We start from the raw sequence: 20,323 nt of genomic DNA on the forward strand, positions 1-20,323 counted from the left end.
TTTGAAGATGGAAGCAATGAAAAACTCAATCATCCTTCCTATCCTTATCTGCATTGTTTTTATTTTGCTTTTGTAAAAAATATGCAAAAAAAAAAGTAGTCTTCATTATATTCTAAGAAATTGATTTATCTGACTTAGCTATTAGAGATTTTAGCTATTATATAGCCAGTAGGTGGTCTAACATAGTACAATTTTCTTTAGGCCTCAGCTTTACAGACAAAATATGTATGTTAATAATTCTCTTTTTTGTTCTTGGCCTCTTTATCCCTCACATGCTCTCTTTCTCATTTCTAATAGATAGACTGTAATGTGTAAATTAAATGTAAAGGTTATTATTGATGTTTAACCCTTTTATTTAAAGCAAAACTCCCCAAACAGGGTGCATGTGCCAAATAGTGAGGGGTTTAGGTAATTAAAATACATCTATATTATTCAATAATTAAACAATAGTAGCATGCTCATTTTCTTACATTTGCTAGGCAAATGAATTTATATTAGTTTGTTAAAGCATCCAAATTCCATGGTAGAAGCAAGCTAAACCTCAGTAAAACTGTGCTGCTTCTTTGCAATGAATAATAGTTGAAGAACTCACCGTACATATTTTTGCTTCAGTTACACAATCCAAGATATGGAGCATAGTAGACTGATTTTACAATGGCCCTTGGCTCTTAAACAAATGGACAAGAGAAAGTTATATAAACAGTAGGTTACAGCCACTCATGTTTGTGTCATAACATTGTAAAGTGTTAAATGAGATTAAACAAGCCTTTCATTTGTGGTTAATGGTTGAATTATTAATTGTGTTTACTTGCATCTATAGGGATTATTGGGAGAATGGAATTTAGACTGTGTTGTCCTAAGTAATGCAGAGCGTCTGTTTTTAATTCACTACTGAATTAACTAGACTCAAAAGTCTGAGGAAAAGGCTCTGGCCATCAGCCAACAACAATTGCCACAAGTTGAAAGAGCTGCAAGAAGCAGGTCACATTTAAGAAGTACAGAATGCTAAGGCTCAATTATTTAAATCAAAAAACCTAGTGCAGATGATCAAATAAGCAGTTGAGAGTATTTGATTGGGAGCACATGGAAACCATCTGTTCTCCTATAAGCTAAACCATTGCAATAAATACGGGCAATCATGTGAAGTTAACTAGCTACATTTTAGTACAGTTAATACACTCTAATGCCATTCACCAACTGCATTTCTAAATACTTCAGGTTGTGTAGAAAAAAATGTATACATGCATCTAAGAAATACACCTCAAATAAGTAAAGGGTTTTGGTTGTTTATTCTTCAGTGTAAATGAGCACTATCTATATATGGGTAATTTTTTTTCTTGACTACAAAGATTGGGCTGGAACATGCAGAAAGAAGACGCATCTTGAAAATCTGCCCATTTTAAATTACATTTTTAAGGTAATCATAGAATCATAGAATTAGCTAGGTTGGAAAAGACCTACAAGATCATCCAGTCCAACCATCCATCCAACTGTAATGTAATTACAGTTTTAATGGACTTTGTTTGGGGCAGTACTGAACAATGTTACTTGATATGTACTGTGTAGGAATGGTGAAGAAATGGTGTAACATCTTTCCTTTTTCAAAATTTGCTTGGTCTTCGGAACCAAAAATTATTCAATGTGATGAGGAATCTAGATAGCAAGGCCACATTCTTTTTTTTTTTTTTTAATTACAATCATAATTAATCACTATGAATTATTTTACATCTGTGCGCCAAATGTAGATTGCTAGTATTGCTTGAAGGTGTTTGTTCAATACAGCATATAGAAATGTGTATGCTTTGCCACCAAACTTCTTCAATCTACGTGATTACTTTTGAAGCATTAATTTGAACTGATAGGTTTTAGAAGAAGCTCTGCTGGTATTCAGGCTTGAATGTCATAACAAAACTCACAAATGACTACTTCTCAATCTGTTTCAAGTATGAATCTACTTGTTAAATTCATCCATTCTTTGTATCCTTCCTTCCATGCAGTATTTGTTCTTCTGCTCAATAATTCTAGGTGCCAGCCAGTTGTGTTTGAGTTCTGCTGGATGCCCTGGAACCTGGCATAAACAAGTGTTGCATGCACAGTATACATACATGCCTTAAGTTCTGAGGTATTCCAAAGTCCATTTTGATAGATGCATGCTGCCGGTGTGCTTGTCTACAGTCACATCCATAATCTAATCTCTGGACAGGAATATGCCACCCACATGCCTCTGTCCTTTGGCACAGTTGTGGCTGCGGTCTTCAGATTAGAAGAGAAGGATTTCAGCCCTGAAATTACATTGTTTTTAATATCAGTAAGATGTTTGAACATAAAATAAATTTAGGAGCTAAGTTTTCTGTCTGGCTCAAACATACTTTAGACATTTTTAAAGCCTTAAAAGATGAAAACATGCAGACACCCTCTCCCTGTTTACATGAAAACTTCTGAAGGCAGAAAGGCAAATGACTAAACCCCAATTCCCTAAGCAATCACGTTTTCTCTCACATTTCCACAATGGGCATGTAATGGTTTTGTTTTTTTCTTCTAATGTCTTTAAGCTCTCTTTGTGAGGTAGAGCTAAATTCAGAAACAGATGAAGACTGTTGCCCACAAATGTTAGGGCAGATTGAAACTCACTTAGTTTTGGGCGCAGAGATCAAAGGAGTACTGCTGCTAATTGTTCCCAGTGGAAAAATTGCATGCTTACTCAGATCCCAAATTTACCTGGGAGACATCTGATTTTATGTGCGCGATAATAGATTTCTGAATGTGCTGCAACTTAATTGCAGTTTCTGAGCCCTGCAAGAGAGCTCACAAAGTGGAGTATGGGGAGCTCTCCAAGTGTGTAGCATGGCCAGGGGCTTGGAAAGGACTGTTGGCTAGGGGACAGAGAAGAGAGCAGAGCATTGCTAAAGGGAACTGTTCTGCATTTATTTATAAGCAGGGAGGGCTAGTGTTAAACAGTAGTTACCAGGAAAGAAAGGCAAAGTATGCCCAACAGAGAGCGTTAGGAAAGATGTGCAGTGTGAGGGAGGTTAATTTGTAGGATGATATTTGGCAAGAATTTCTGGCACCAACCTCAGTCTTTGTGCAGAATTGGTCAAAAGCCTCTGAGGTTTCAACACCCTCCTCCTCTTCCTATGCCAATTATTCTCTGTGACTCATTACTCTGTTGCCTTTGGTTCATAGGAATGTACGTGTTTTATTTCCTTTTATTTTAAGGAATGTTGAGAACTGTGTTATACTTAGCTCTAACCAAGAGCTCTGTCTGAAATAATTTCAGATCAACTGCATTCCTCCCAGGGTCTCTCTGAATTCAAGCTTTGAAATAACTTGTGGTCTCAGGGAAAAAGAACTACAATTCTGTTGTGGATTGAATGTAATTGCTGCCATTCAATTCAGATATTTTAAAGAGTATTTCAGCTGCGTCACAGAAACAGAGAGCTGAAAATAGAGTAAGTCTTTAGGGCACAAAAGACACAAGTATGCAGCACTTTAAGAATTGTTTAATTCTTTTGAAGATTTTCATGTCTATGGAAGCAAGATGCAAACAGGAGTCCAAGAATTCTTAGAGAATGTAGGTCTCTATGAAACTTCAGCACCCACCTGAAAAATCTCATGAAGTGTGATCCAAAGGAAAACTTAGAGGAGCTTTAGCATCAGGAGCTGATGGAGGATAAACTCAGAGAGATGAACAAAGATGTTGTGTCTTGTTTTTTTTCCTGCTGTAGGAGGAGATTCTGTGTAAGTTAAAGCGATTGCGACTGAGGAATAACAAACTTCTTTAAATTGTTCGTGTAACAGGAACAGCTGACAATCCTCAAACTGATGAGGGGATCAAGTTGTAATTGGATATGAGTGCTAGTGAGAGATGGAAAGTTCTGGTCAAAGAAGATACTAGACAGGATGTCTGAATTTGTATACTATAAACTACTTTTCTTTCTAAATAAGTACATTTAAATTTGTCAAACAAACCAACTGAAATATTAAATAATAGGTATAAACATATAACTGTATGGGAAGACATTCCCCACCATTTCTTTTTTTTTCCTGTAAGTGTCCTTGATATATATACTTTTCTGCTATATTTTAAGAATTTTGGCTGATGAAAATTGATGGAACACATAATGGACATTATATTATACTAACTTAGACTGGTAAAGATTAAAAGTTAGAGCAATACTGCTACATAAAAAGCAATAAATTACTTTGTACTCAGAGGTAAACTTCTGAAGCAGCAAAGATATTGGTATTTAATGCTTGTTTGCATGTGTGTGTGTATTCTTTGTGCATATTTTGAGTTTCACAGGTGGGAAAAGGATCTGACCAAAGCTTAAGCTGTATATAGAAAATGTAAATCAAAAGTCAGAAATGTATATTCATGGCCTTCTTTTTGGTGAGTTTTATATGAAAACACATTTCTCTTTTCCCTCTCTTTGGTTGTTTCTTTGTTTTTACTTCTTGCCAGCTGTGAAGTTGCACCATGGAGGACACCTCTCGTAAATCTCAAAAAATGGCTCTAAAAAATAGCTGAAGGCAAGCAACATCCTAAAATTACTCTTAAAAATACTTTGGATAGTCCTTCTGAATTTTTTTCACTAGTTGAAGTAATAGAGAAATCTAAAATTTCAAATGATGTTATTTTTCTAGATTATCAATAATGATTTTTCACTGTTTTATTTTAGTACATTTCAGTACATTTCAGATAACTTTGCTCAGTTACAAATAGTTCTGAATCAATTAATTACAATTACATCTGGGCAAACCAAAGCACTTAATTTTGGTGAGTCTACAAATTATACACAACATAAGCACTTCTTTGGAATTTATGTGGAGGAGGCAGTACATTGCACAATTCTTTTTGTAACCATAGCTAGCTAATTACAGTGCACTGTATTTGTGCTGTCACTAAATGGTTTCACAGTGTGTAACCACATCAGTTCTGTTCTTGAATTTGGCAACTTCAATTATGGCTGATAAAAGATGACTTGTACGGAAATTCTGAGCTATGGGAAGTATGCTATTAAATTCTCCAGGGATCCTGTTTTCATTCAAAACTGGGTTCTTTGGCATCCAAAAAGTGAGTTTTCAACAACAACAACAAAAAAAAACTGAATAGAAAATGTCAGTTATTAAGCAGAGCTCAACTTTAGAATGTAGAGTGACCTACTGGCTTATGCAGGAACTGTTTTATTTCACAGTAAAATTGTAGGATTCCATGAAGGCATTTCAACAACGTAAGATACATTTTCTTATTTTGATTTGTGAGTGTAGGTAAGAATTCTCCTTCTTGTGAGGTGATATTCCTACCAATAGTGTCCATTAAAATATGGCAGATAAGACAGTGCTGCTGTATATTACTGAAAGGATTTAAAAAAATTTTAGAACTTTCAAATTGTGCTAGGTGGCAGAAAATAGTTAGGTTCTTAGAGGTTCTCTACTAGACATAACTCTGGAGATGAAGCTCAGACCAAGATTGCGTGGAATTTTTTTTAGTGTCTGCATGGTATGTTAACGACTAGGAAACAGATATTAGAGGTCCAGAGAGCAACAGGTAATCCTTTTGTCAAAGAGTTTACAATGAGAATGAAAAGACAAAAGTGAAAGAAACAAAGTATCTAGGAGCGAATAATGTTAAAGTAAGATTTTGCATTTTTCTTTCAACAGTTTTGTTTTTCAGGGAAGTAGAAAATGCTTTGTGAAGGATTACAGTTTCTCTTGTGAGAAATGAGAGAACAGAATGAAGTAGATAAGGGAGGGTAGGTGTGGAGGAATAGAACAGAAAGCACTGGGTTGTGAGGCCAAAGAAAGAAAGATTTGAGGCTAGCGACCAATTATCTGACTGTGCCATTTAGAACCCAGATAAAATGCGTGTCAGTGCTAGGGCTGCCTCAGCTTGCTGCTTCAGCCTCTCTCACCATATCTTTTTGGTGTTCTCTGCGTGGTTGCAAGACAAGGGAGAAATATGTTAAGGAAGAGTACTGAAAGTAATGAATACAGCTTGCTTTTACGCTTTTGTCATTTGCATTGATGTTTGTGACGAACTAGCAGCTAAAAGGCACTGTATGATAAGAGATTGCTAGGCAGAGTCATTTTGATTAGACTGATAAATGCTTTGAGATTACCATTTGGTAGAGAAAGATGGTTTGGCATTTGGTGGCATTGCAACACAAGGTGCCCTTCAACAGATATTCCTCTTTTCCTTTATTAGTTTCTATTGATAAAATTCTATGAATCCAGTATTAAGGAAGTGAAGACTACAGAAATTCTAATGATTGATAAAATGACTTCGGGTATGAGTAGATTACTTCCAGTAGGTCGTGTTGAACCTTGGTTATTCTGTGATTCTAAGAATCAGCTCTCAATCTAAGCAATATTACAGTAACTAGCGGTGTGCTGCAGTACCAGCAAATGTGTTAAACAGTGAGTTGGCATTAGCCAAAGAGCTAACAGTGCTCCTGAGCTGACTTCACCATCTGATCTTCAAAAGCAGGAAAATAATTCAAATAATCTAGATGTTAAAAAAATAATTAAAAGGCAACTTAAACATAATAAAAGGTTTTTCCTTCTTTGCCACTTGACAGAGACTTTGTTATTTTTGTTGTAGACTAGGGAGAATAATACAACTGCTGATATACAAGAATGTCAACGTACAATAAGAAAATGTATTTTAATATCATTTGGGGAAAAACAAGCTGTGTTGTAGGATGGGACTCCTTAATGGCTGATTTAATAATACCCTAAAGTATCTACAATATTATAACAGAAGTTTCTTATTATTAAACTTGAGAAAAACACAGAATTGGATATTAATCACTTTTACTTTATGCATTCATTTATGTGAATTACAATTCTCAGACTTCAAAAGATAGTCTCCACATTGTTTTGTCTAATTTATTCAGACTTAATTAGAGAATCTTCTCTCCAAAACTTTGCATTTCTATTATTCTTGAGCAAGCATGGAAGTGATGGGTTAGGTGTGGAAAAAAAAAACAGAGTCAAAAGTTGAAAATGCAATGCAAAAACTTCAAATTTTTTAAATAACTTCACATTAAGCGTAACATATCCACTACTTGGAATGATCTGACCTAATCAGTACTAGCTTTTCTTAGGTTACCAGGGAAGAGAAATTAAACTGACTGATGACAGTTTAATAAAGTAGGAATGGCAATTAGTGTTAAAATGATGTATGGTTAACATGGTGCCTGAAAGTAATGTTCAGGAGAATGCCCAAATTCTACTTATAGTGGGTGTTTTTTTTTGTTTGTTTGTTTTGGTTTGTTTGTTTTGTTTTGTTTTGTTTTTTTAAAAAAAGAGAATTGAAAGAAGTAAATTTTATTTTCCTCCTGTAGCTTTTTGGACCTGCAAGCAATCAGCTTTTACACACAGAGCTGCAAACTTGTCTCATGGGTTTCTGCTCTCTTGTGATGTCTCTCATGGTCTTGCTCTGTTCTTTCTGACTGTTACACAGTTCACCTGGACCTTCCAATCTTCTGTAGGATTCTTGCAGAAAATAAAGTAGTGTAATACAAACTCGGCTCATTCATTACTGAGGAGAGGAAAATCTCCAGTTTCTGTCCCTAGAAAGACAGAATTACATGGGACGATGGGGGAGATATAAAGCTGGTTGATAGGCTCTGAGAGGCAATTTCTTTATTAAGAAGTAGTAGCACGGATTCTGGATGGGTCAAGGTATATGTAGGAAATTGAAACAACAAAATTTCCTCTTCCTACTTGCATGTGCTTAGTTGGTGTTGGTGTATCCTGTTCAGCATGTTACAAGATGTAGGAATGCACTGTGTTTCAGGGCCATTTCACTGGTTTAATCTCCTGATAAGCTTTCTAACATCTGTTCTCAACTTGACATATATTTTCTATTCTGTGCTATCCTTGAGGCAAAATTTTCTTCTCTAGTCCTCACTACAACTCTATTATCTACACTACCGATCTTTTTTTTATGAATTTATATTCATTTTTCTGACTGAACTTCTATTGATGTGAAGTTTTGCTTGCCAGCTAAGCACTGAAGACATTGAATGATTCCTGATATTCCCACTTCTGTCAGAGAAGTAAGGAGCTCCTTACTGATATTTTAGATTTTTTTTTAGTTTCTTTACAAATTTTGTCGTGACTGAAATATATCACAGATGAGTATATCTAAGTTTTTGTCAGGAAGTTTTAGTCTCCTAGGTGTTTATGGGTTATACATATTCCTTGGAGTGTTATTCATCATGATCCTATGTCAACGGTTAACGGGCTGGTTCGGCCCAGTTCTGTGATGAATGGGGCGGGGGACCCACACCCCAGGAAAGGGAAAAGTGAAAAAGGGTAGGGAGATGGGCCTGAGAACAAAACAGCAGCAACGATCTGAGGAGAAACAAACTAATTTACTAAATAAGATATCGGAATGCAAAATAACACAATAAAATACAATATAATTACAAATTAAGCTAATAAATCCAATAAAATGAGAGAGAGTGTCCAAAATCAAGGTAGGCCTTATTCTAATACTGACAGTGAGATGGCTGGGGAGCGAGATGTTGCCAGGACGAGAGACGGGATTAGAAGAGAGGGCCAGCTCTCGTGATGTGCGAGTTTTTATCTTTCCCTCTGACTGGAAAATGGTAACAGGGTTGCAAAGTCCTCTGGGGAACGTAGTAGTTCTTCTCTTCTGAGAACCAGGTACATACACTACATGATGTTATGATGTGGAATACCAATAACCAAAAGTCATGAAACCATGACATCCTAAAAAAATTAAAGGTGGTTTATTTATACAGGCAGAGTAGAGTAAGATTTTTGATATATTATTTTTTTTTCCGAAGTACTCCAAAGGAGCAACCTGAAACACTGCTTGAAACTTAAAGATTACATAATTTCAAGATAATTCTATTGTAGGTCTGGTCTATTTAGTGTAACTATGGAAATGCCTGACAAGTGGTAATTGTCTTAATCATTTTATTATAATTATTTTGGGGGTTGTTACTGTTTTTGTTTTCCTGTTTAGCCTGGATTGGCTTGGTTTGTGTTTTGGTTTCTCTTTTGGTCTTTCTGTTTGTTTGTTTTGTTTTTAAAGAAGGAATGTTCCCCAGTTAGATCTACTGAGAGTAAGGAGGGATACCTTAGAGTAGAGGAACTGTTGTGTCACGGCCTGAACTGGTGATTGAGCACCTGGTGAAGGGGTGGGGTGGCTGGCCCAGGAAGCACAGGTGCAAGCAATTCACCTGTGCTTCCCACATGACAGGAATGGACTCATTCAAGGGCTAGCCTCTGAAGGGAGAATGTCTCCTGAATGAAGGCTACTTCCTGAGAAGGACTGTTCTGTAGCCAGGGACCCTGTCACCAGTTGGGTGAGCCAGCCTTTCCTATATAAGATTATTGATATTCCTAACTACTCTTTGCTTGGTATAGCAAAGAAATTACCAGAAGCAATTTCATTGCTGTCAAGGACCAACACTTAGAATAAGGATAGATTCCTTAGGAGCTCTTCTGGAAATATGAGGGAAGTTCATGAGACAGCAGAGCAGGAAATCAAAAAAGATGGACAATTTCTGAGTGAATATTGGTAATCTTTAAAGACTTTGTTTTTAAAGCAAGTATATACTAAAGAGCTAGTAGAGAGCTCTCCTAAGAAGTATAGAAATTTATTGCAAGTATGTTTCCAATCTAAAGCATCGATTTAATTTGTACTAGCTCTTTGGATTAGGAAATACTCAGGACACATGACATTAGTAACATTAATAATAGCTTTAAGTCAAACTACCTACTTATGATTTTTGGTGCACCTAATCGTCATGAACATAGTATTAATTAGTATCAAGGCCACACTTTTCTAGGACATACAGAAAGTGGATGGCATTCATCTCCCAAGGAACCAATTTCTATTTTTAATTTAATAGCTAATATATATTGTAAAAAATACAAGAATAGATCTAAAACATGGAATACTACTGAGAGCAATTATAAACTGCAATATCAAAGTATTTTTCCAAAGTGTGTTTAGCAATAGGGAGGCTTTTCATGTCTATGGTGCCTCCTAGACAGGAGAAAAAAAAAATGTGCTGTATAATATGAATCAAGGGAAAAGAAGCTGGTGAAACAGGTTCATAAAAATGCACTTGGTTAACTTCCCAGATCATGTTTAATTCAGTTGTGTCAAACTCCAAATTCAGATCGCATTTTGATTTCTATGAGGATAATGACCTATGCATTTAAGACCACACTAAGGTCTTAAAACTTGTTACATCTACTTAAAGCTTCTCCAGCAACTTAAGTGTTTGTAATACAGGAGATCAATTTCTGGTATGTATGAAGCCCATTGTACTGGTGTTGTAAGGGTGGCTGGAAAGACCAGTGATCCTTGCTCTTTGCACAAGTGTATCAGCCCATAAAACTTTACTCTGTTACAGTACAACATATACTCTTTCTGGAGCAGTATTAGATTGCTAACAGAACTTCACATGGAAATGACAGTTCTGACCGTATTAGCTAAGAGTTTCAGTTCTTGTAAATTGAATTAGTTTGTGGTTGTCAGTTTTCCTTAAAGCAGTATTTCAGTTGTAGAGGCATTTGCAACTTTATATGAACTTGTGATCTTAGGATCAAAAGGACTACATCAGTGTTTCAGTTCTTTAGGCATTCAGCACTCTTTTTTTGGCACTCTTGAAATGAAATATAATCATTTGAGCTCTATTTAAATTACAAGTGTTGCAAAAGAGAAATATTTTATAGCAGAGTTCTTCCATGTTCAGATTTCTAGAGGCAAATGCCTTTTGAACACTGGACACCTACTGGAATCTTAATTGACACCAACTCTTCTGCTTTGGTGAAAGTATGCCTATAACAGCAATGTAAATGCATATCTTTGCATCTGTATTAAATAAGCATATACTGTTGAGATGTCAAATACAGGGAAACTGCTAACATGTCTGCCAGTGATGTGAGTGATCTACTTGTCAGTGCATAGTCTGCTCATGAAGTTGAACGAGTGCTCTCCTAGATTGATTTACATGGTTTGGTACATTTGGAATGTTATTTGCCTCAGTGAAGATGTCATTTCCCTGCTTTTTCTGTATTTGTATAGATAGATGACTATGGCTAGAATTCTTTGTCTCTGTGGTAAATTGTTGCAATAGCTTACTGTCTCTACAGTTTATTATGGAGTTCCTGCTGGGCCAATGGTTATCATCAGCAATATTAAAATTCAAATATACAGCCACTGCAAAAAGCTGTAGAAGAGCAAATGTTTGATGAATTTTATAGGAGGCCCTTCTCCTGTCAAGCTCATTTAACTTGAGCAACTTTGTTATGAAAAGCACACACTTATTTTAAACAAATGCCTATTGTAAATGCCGATTAGGCAATTACAATGCCTAAACTATTCTAGGAATACTATACTATCACAATTTAATCACTTTATATTTCATAAATCTTAATCATTTTGACTGGATATTAGGAAAAATTTCTTTATTTTCTTTATGATGAAGGTGATCAAACAATGGAATAGGCTTCCTAGTTAGGTGGTTGATACCTCAAGCCAGTCAGTGTTCAAGAGGCAACTGGATGGTTTTTGAGGTCCCTTCCAATCCAAGCCATTCTGTGATTCTGTTCTGTGCTGTAGCTATGTATTACGCTAGCATAGTATGTTGATACATATAGTTGAATGCCATAGTAAATACTAAACTTGAAAAACCTTATATTAAAATCCAGCTGTAACTATTTCTCTGATACTTGTTTATGAACTGTTTCCTGTCTGGTGAAATGGAGCATTGCCAATGAAAGCCTTCTAGTCTTGTGAGCTGTGGTGACTACTTGGAGAAGAGCTGGGCTATGATTTTGAAATATTGTTTGTCAACATTTTTATTGGACTCGTTAGTAACATCTATTTATTGGTAGAATTATTTTACAGTTATCACCTAGCATGACATATAAATTAGCAGCTGATTTTGATAGACAGCAGTGTGACTATTGGGGTTTCCAAAATACAAGTCTCTGCTTCAAATCATTCTTCCTTATATTGTCTCTGAAAAGCGTGCTTTGCTTATCAGTATATTTTTTTTATACTCAGAAAAAAAAAAATCTGTGTAATTGAATAATGTCACTGTGGTCAGCTGAAACATGTGCTTTGTTCATTTTTATATCTTTTAGAAGTTATCAGGGTTGTACATATTCTTAAAATTGAACTTATGCTTACGTGCAATGCTTGATTGAGGCTACAGTAAACTCTAGACATACTCCTGAGCTATTACTTGTCAGGTCACTGTGCACAGTGACCTGATCATTTGTCATGATGGAGCATCACTTCTAAACTTTTACATGTTTCATTGTTATTATAAGGGTTTTACATCATGTCTACTTCCTTGTTATTAACCTTATTTTTTCTTTTATTTCACATCTCTCTTGTCCAGTTGACACTTACCAATGTAAATCATTCAAAAAAAAAAAAAAAAAAAGACCGTAATTAAATTCCCTGGGCAGCATAGGCATCAAAAGAATTGAAAACATTTTGGGTTTACTAATATTCTGCAGAAGATACTGCTTGTGTCTTAGAGGGAAATGTGCACAAAAGCTGAAATAATTGGCAGTTGTACGTCTTCCTCCCAAAGTTAGGGTCACCTGAGAAGTAATGTTTGTTATTTGCTGTCTTCATTGTGAGAGTTAGTGGTGTTTATTATTTTGAACGCTGACACTGGGTCAGATGTCTCACCAAGCCAGATCTTTATGTTCAAATGTAGGCAAAACATACAGTAGAGACAACCTCTTAAAAGGTTCTTGAAGGACTGACACGAATTTCTAACAGGTATTCCATGTGTAAAAAATTTACCAACTAATTTGTATCATTTTTTTCTTTTTTTTTTTCCCCAGGTCATGGCTAAACTTCTACATCTCTTCAGTGCTCCAGAGAGTTTCACCACTATTTGTAAAGCCTGAAGAAAGTAAAGTAAGACATTCTTATAACAATTAATTTATAAGCATTTTTTTCAGTATTTGAGTTGAGAGGTTAGTCAATCCTCTGTTACCATATCTGATTTTTGAGTCTGCTCCAATTTCCAATTAAGATGTATTTTTTTTATCCAATTTCCAATCTAGATGTATTTTACAGGCCTTCAGCTAGTGTCTTGACGTGTGTCAGAGAATCACAATGAAAAACAGGAGACTGGTATTTCATTAAATATTTATATGTGTGTGTGTGTAGGGATTTTTAGACCTGTAATCTGTTGCCGATGGTAAATTGTTAGAAATGCAAGAGCAAGCATTTACTCTGAAGAATTCCAGTTCCTGAGATAAATTTCCTTGTCCCAATGCCTCTACTCCTCTTCAGGCTTTAGTTACCATTGACAAACTTGTTCAAAAGCCTTCCCCACTTTAACTACCCTTTAGGCAAAGATGTTCCTTATTCATTTAACAATAATGTCATTTCACATAACATCATGTTGTTTTAGAATCCACGATGACAAGGAGATAGTTTTGTTTCAGACTACTTTCTTTGCCAACACTTAAAAATCACAGTCTTGGAGTTTAATTTTATACTTCAGTGAAATTTTGACAGCTGTATCCCAAGTAACAGTAAAACAAGTTCATTAACATAAAATGTGCAAGAAAAATTAATAAATCTAGTAAAAATGTTACAAAGCTAAATATTAGATTTCAATTACTTTTTTTTTTAGATATCCTTCTCCCTCTTCTCTTGAAATTGTTTGTTTGTTGATTATCATTGCCTTACTTGCCATCATCTTTAGACATTTTTGCTTCGAGTTTTCCATTAGATATTAGATTGTGTATCACTTTTAAACTTCAGAGTATATAAAGACCAGTGGGTGCTGGATAGGGGGAAGGAAGGAAAAAAATTGTGTGTTTTTCAGACCGTTTGTTAATGCTTGGGGTCTTGGATTTTCTCCTTGACATTTTGCACATCTTTTTGTTTTGTCACTTGGCTGTAAATAACATACTTTCCTGGCCGCTTAGAAAGGTAATGTTCTCCTCGCTTGTCTTGTACAATAGAGTTATCATTGAGCAGAGCATTCCTGGCAGCCTATTGAAGAGCTTTAAATTGAAACATCCTTTTAGTGCAGAGTAGTAATCAAAATGCTTGTGTGTTATAGGGGAAAGGAGAAGTAACCATTTTTCAAGTTTATGGCACAGAGCTTTTCCCATTGTTGTAAGAGTTCCATCATTAAAGAAGCCACCTTAAATTGCCACATAGATCCCAAAGCAGTTCTAAAAAATGTTTGCTTTTGGAGAGCAGTCTTTGGATCAGTTGTGATTGTAATTGTATTCTGCTGTCGTTAGTTCTCTGTGTGGCTTTGGTCTGTGTGTTCTTCATCATCCAGAAAGTACATTCCATTTGAAGCATTTACTCCTAAGTCCCAGAGTGAAATATGTTATATGATTTTCTCTATCCTCCTCAGCAAGTGTGTGTTGTTAGAGCTTCATGTTTTCTTCTCAGCAAATATATACTTTTTGTTTGATTTTAAAAACTGTAACATTGATGGTACATATATTACAGTAATGTTGTGTTATGTGTGCGTGGTATGTCATGATAGCAAACTATAAATTGTATTAAATTTTGCCTTTACAATATGAAGTGTTTTCTTACAAGAAAAAAACTGATGCTTGTGCTCTTTTGATAGAGTTTTCAGGGATTTATAAAGATATGACCTAGAAATGAAGGAGAATAACACAAAAGTGAGACTTCTTTTGCGTTTATTTACCAGATGGTTTTTCTAGTCATAGGTCTTATATTTTGGGACTTTACCAAATGTTGAATTTGCCAGATTGCCTGGTTGGAAGTATTTCACATGAGTGATTTCTTTTCTTTCTTTCTTTCTTTCTTTTTTTTTTTTTTTGAGCTCAAATTCTCTTAAATTGCTCATCTAGCTGTATATGATTAAAAATGGATTGTCGAGGCCCCAAGGCTTCTTGGGATTATTCTGTATTTGGGATCACGTACTATGAGCTTTCCATAAGCCATATTTTCTAGACTAGATCTCCAGGCTGGCTAACTCACTTGGCATCTGGTCTCCAGATTTCTTGACTGTGGGAGATCCCTAATGAGCTGTGATAGAAGTTGTGGCAGATGCAGACTGAAATTAAGATCTGTAGTCAGAATATGGATATTTCATTCTAGTCGGAATGTGGATATTTCATTCTAGAAATGTCATATTTCTGCAAAAAGTACAGATTTAAAAGTTTTTGTGGTTTTGTCCCCATTCAAACTTCTGTTTTTCTTGAAAATAAATTTTTTTCAGAATCTGAAATTGCATTTCTTAATTAGCTGTCAGTGTTTATATGTTCCACCAATCATACACTGGACAAAATAAAAGTGAAACAAAATTATACGTCTTTATAATTTAATGGCAGACTGTTGTCATTTAGTTCCTTTCATGTAGGTTATGATTACACACTGTTCTTCAGCAAAACCTGTGCTTCCTTAATTAGTTCCTTACTGGTTCCCCCCCTTAGAAGGTTCAGCTCTTTCTCCTGCATGACTACCAGCAGATTTCTTCCTCACCATCAGCTCCCTCTTTCCTTGACTAGTCAGCTTTTTGGCACTTTCTCTTTTGAAAATGCTCTTTTTCTCTTGACTTCTCATTTTCTTTCTTTTTTAACTTATAATTCAACTAGGTTTCTCCATTGTGATGCTAGAAGGCCAACAGAGTGCGAAGAGAAAAGATCTCTGCTTTTCATTTTAATATGTCTTCTAACAGCAGTTACTAAAATCCTTTCTCACCCTTACTATCAAAGAACAGGATGTGCTTATTCACATTAAGGTATTAGAACATGCACTACTGCATTGCAAATAAAATTCAATACCTGCTTTCCAGTGGAGGTACAACGCCAGTAAATTTGGTCAGCGAAATCAGACAGTTTGAGCCATGAGTGGCTCCAGTTCAGTCACTGAGAACAGATTCTTTTCCCTGTTAATCTTTTGAGTGCCTGCTTACATGTGTGGGAAGTGTGGAAATGCTAGCAGGCTTCAAAACAAAAAGTCTGGGTACTAGTTTAACATGTGCAAAATTCTTCTCTCCCACTAGCAGAATCAGAAATGGCTGAGCTGATCAGGATGAAAGCATCAAAAATGAAAAAGAAAAGCTCAAGCCAAGAGAAAGAGAGACTCATAGAAAATGTCAACACAAATGGGTAAAGTTTGAGCCAGAAAAAGCAGGGTGTTAAAACAAGAGTGATGCTGCAGTGTTAGTATTCAGTGCTACCTGTAACACCCTGAATAACATTACCAAATAATCGTGCTATTATTTTGTGTATTCTAAGTGCTAGTGAGAATAAAGCTTTCTGCTGTAAATTAATTTCTATTAATTCACACAAGCTTTCATTACCTAGCTATAGAACAAGTGAGGAGGAATTGCTCACTCCTTTCCTTTATTATGAGCTATGTTGTTTTGCCAGAGCTCAGAAGAGGTTTAAGAGTTATATCATCAGAAAAGCAAATCATTTTATTGGTTGATTTATTTATTTTGCTTTTATACTTCACCTTTTAGGAGGCAATTATCTCTACTGCATAATTTCATATTTTTAAGCCAGCATGTAAATTAACTATAGAGATATGTAGATTCATTTTGGAACAGACTCAAGCTTATTCATTTGTCAGATGTGATTATAATGTATCTTAACAAGTTTAATAAAGTGTGCTGAAGTGGTGTCACTATGAAAGTATTCCCAGAGATGTCTGCATTGATGTGAAACAGTTCCCTGACTATTTTGATTTGATCAGAGCTATGCAGCTAGCTTCACATCAGGCGTTTCCAGGCTTGATCACTCAGATTTCCATTAATTTTTCAAGCCTTTCTCTAAAATCTGCTTTATAATTTATTTAGTTGTTTCTTTGCTACAAAGAAAGCTGTTGGAAAATGAATGTCTTAGCTGCTTAAACATTTGGCTAGGTAAGGTTATTTACCAACTCACACAGGCAAATCTGTGCAGTTAACTCATGGATGAAATTGGGCCTTTGAATGACAAATATCTCCATGGTCATTCGTATGGACAACTCTGAGGTTGCCTACTCTCTTCTCACAGAAAAACCAGACTAGTTCATGTTAGTGTGGTCACTGGTATGAAAATATTGAATAAAGCCTGGAGAGATTAAGAGAGTCCTTGGCTGGAGGGGAATGTTAGGGACATCCAGCTTTGTGTGTGGACCTAGGGGTATCTGGGTGGGTCCAATTACAAATGAGTTGGCTTTGGAAAGCTCCATCGGGTGAAAGTGATGAGATACTACAAATAGCAAGAGAATAAGTGTTTGCATGCTGATTTAGTAAACCTCTGACAGCGGTTTTGTTTTAGCTTTCCTATAATATGACAAATCTACCTTAGGATGAATGAAGTAGCCTCTTTACAATGCAGTGGCTTTCATAAACATACTTTCACAGATGTGCCACTAGCATCTGTGACAGGCTCAGCTGGGGCTGTGGCAGAGATGGCTGAGGACAGGCTGCAGCTCCACTCACAGAGACTGCCCTGCAGACCCAGTGCTTTCCCATGCACACCTGGTGCAGTGGTGAAAGGAAAGGTAGCAGAGGTGGATGTGATTAAGGGAGCAGAAAAAGAATAGGTAAGTCTTCGTGTTATAAATTGGTAGTCATGTTGGACAAGCTTGTCGTATGAAAATGCCTTGGGAACTTACCACTGAAATTACATTGACAAGCAGTATGATAAAATTGTCTTGTAAGAAAATATTTACAGTCCAAAGAGACTGCATCAGATGGATTGGAGATGCAGGATGTTACAAAACAGAATTTACAAGAGAGAGTGAGATGTGGAAGAGGAAGTTATTTTGCCTTCCCGTATCTCATATTTCTGCCACGCGCCCTCCCTTCCTTGTGCAATCTTATCTTCTGCTTATTCTGTGTGGAGAATTTTATGTGCAGTTAAATCTGTGGACTTGGGGCTAGAATATTCTCACGGTCTGCATGTATTTCCCAGAAGTGCAGGTATATGAAGATGTGGGAATAAGCCATTAAGATTTGTGAGAGCCTTGTTCTTTCCTACAGGGTGTTGTAAATAACTTAAAATAATTTGGACTTAAGCAAAAAGGAATTAAGAAGTTGACTGGTGCTAATGAATACTAATGATTGCTGGAAACATGATCAATGTGAAGCACATATTATTAGTGAAGGTGCCCTTCTTAAACTTCTTTAATCACCAAGATACCTACAAAACAACAAATAATACCTTGTTCTTTGACAACAGCTAATGGCAGAGCTGGTTTGTAATAGATGTTAAATTCTGCATTCCTGTCTCATACTGATGTGAAGCAAGTGTTCTTTAAGAGTTTGTGCTGGCGTAAGTAGAAGATGTTTAGAGCCCTATCGGTGTTTCAGCATATGAATGAATCTGAATTGAATAAATGACTATTCCTGTTCAAGTCAACTAGGCAACATGAGAGTTTATAGTTAGCCATGTATTTAAATACAGGCCTCTAAGGGCTTCCATACAAGCAGAGCAAGGCCATGACAGTGTATAGTCAATGGGATTGTGCTCTTTTTTGAAATCCCTCATCATACAAAGATATATCATCCTGCTTTTCCCTAGTTAAATACAATCAACGTAACATGAGTCTCCGAAGTTAAATGCTTGTTAAACATGTCTTCCAGTTTTAGCTGCTTTAACAACCATAGTGGTGTTGCTTGCTGTTGTATGCCTATTTTAGTATTTTCATATAATCTACAGAGAGTTTTTGTGTATAAGCTTCACTACTTCTGTGTTTCTTTCTCCTGCATGAATGATATCATTTATTATTCAAGTTCTGTCTGAGCATCATTGTCCTTAATTTTCTCCTTCTCAATACCAAAACAAACAAACAAACCCAAAAACAGGTATTTTCTCAAAAGGTTGTCCAAATGACAAGAGGTGGAAAGTTTTGTTTCAGGCCCAAAGAAAGAGATTTTGCAGCTGACAACTTGTCTTCACTTTCTAGCAATGTCAGTTTGTCAAATGGAATATGTAACCTCTTCCTACCATCCCTGCAACACATTCAGTGTCAGTGAAAGTGATCTTGTTATTAATGGAAAGAGCTTTTTCATAGGGCCATGAGTTTATCTTCGTTCTGGGCATGTATTGAGTTTGTGAGAACAAGATTGGGGTTAATAGATTTAAAAACAAAACCAAACAATTTATTGATAATTTGGGGCTACTATACAGGTGTGTATAAATAATGAACAGTAAAAAGGGTACAGCTATTGGTCTTCGGGATTGATTTTGTGCCTGAAGGGATAGTAATAAATGTAGAGACATTATTTTACTTTTTCTTGCAGTCATTTCCCTGCAGGTACTGTAATAGTATTAAAATCTTACCAGAAAAAACTGTCATTGAGAATTGCACACTTTTAACAAAATGCTATACTGAAAGCTTGTTGAATAGGGACCTGGATTCTACCATTGTCCATCTGTTATTTTTCAGATCACAAAAAAAAATAGTTGAGAGAAATACCTGATGTAGAGTAAGGAAACAAAAATGTAAGTGACAAAGCAAGGATTGTGCCAGGAAAGTTTTAGTTCCTTTTGATGTTCAAGTTATGTCAGAATTATATTTAAAACTTAACACTTGATTTGTTTTAGTGGGCTACTGTCTTTTACTGATGACATTAATGAGAAGGTTTGAATGTATACATACATACATATATATATATATATATAGTGGAGGTGCTAGCTGCTTTAACTTCTGTGTAGCAATGATTGAACTTAACAAAGGTAAGGAAGTGTTATTTCTAAGAATCTCTAAATAGAAGCTTAATTATTTCTGTTCCGAATTTTTTTTTATATTCCTGTATAGAGGAACCCTCTAGCACAGTCAAATCAATTGCTTCCTTTGACAATCTACAACTTGCAGTTAGCCCAGATTTGGTTTTCCTTTTACATGGTTCTCTTTCATTTCAAGAAGACACATTCTTGCTCACCTCTTTATCCTCCTTATTGGCTTGAAGTTTCCTATCTAGTTTATTCATTTAAGTAACAGGCAGACCAACTGTATCAAGCCTATGTTTTTTGTTTTTTTTAATATTGAATAACTTCTTACTTGAAAAATTTACTTAATATTTGATTTTTCTAGGAAGCTGCATTAGATCCCATTGATAAATAATCTGCTGTGGAGAATTCTTTGAAGAACTTTACTTTTCCCAAGCATGGTTCATCTTTCTCCTGAACTTGTGTTTTTTGTTTCTTCTGAGCTTTCTTGTGCTCACTTACACGCCTCTCAAGCATACAGGAATATCTTACAGGAATGCAAAAATTCTTAAAGTGGAAATGTAAACTCCAAGAGAATTAGCTTTATACCATTTTGTAGAGATAAAAACACAGCTATTTTGGTCATTTTCCA

At 35.7% G+C, this 20,323-nt stretch overlaps 1 long non-coding RNA gene across 7 annotated transcripts in view; it reads left to right on the forward strand.

Moving 5' to 3' along the window:
* LOC110404437 overlaps positions 1-20,323 on the forward strand; it is a 249,209-nt gene that overhangs the window by 91,971 nt on the left and 136,915 nt on the right. For all 7 annotated transcript variants that reach the window (XR_002442250.1, XR_002442244.1, XR_002442249.1 and 4 more), the window contains one exon: positions 12,859-12,934. This is a non-coding gene — a long non-coding RNA (uncharacterized LOC110404437). The remainder of the gene's footprint in view (positions 1-12,858; positions 12,935-20,323) is intronic.

Source organism: Numida meleagris, chromosome 10, assembly GCF_002078875.1.
Source record: "Numida meleagris isolate 19003 breed g44 Domestic line chromosome 10, NumMel1.0, whole genome shotgun sequence".
NCBI lineage: Eukaryota > Metazoa > Chordata > Aves > Galliformes > Numididae > Numida > Numida meleagris.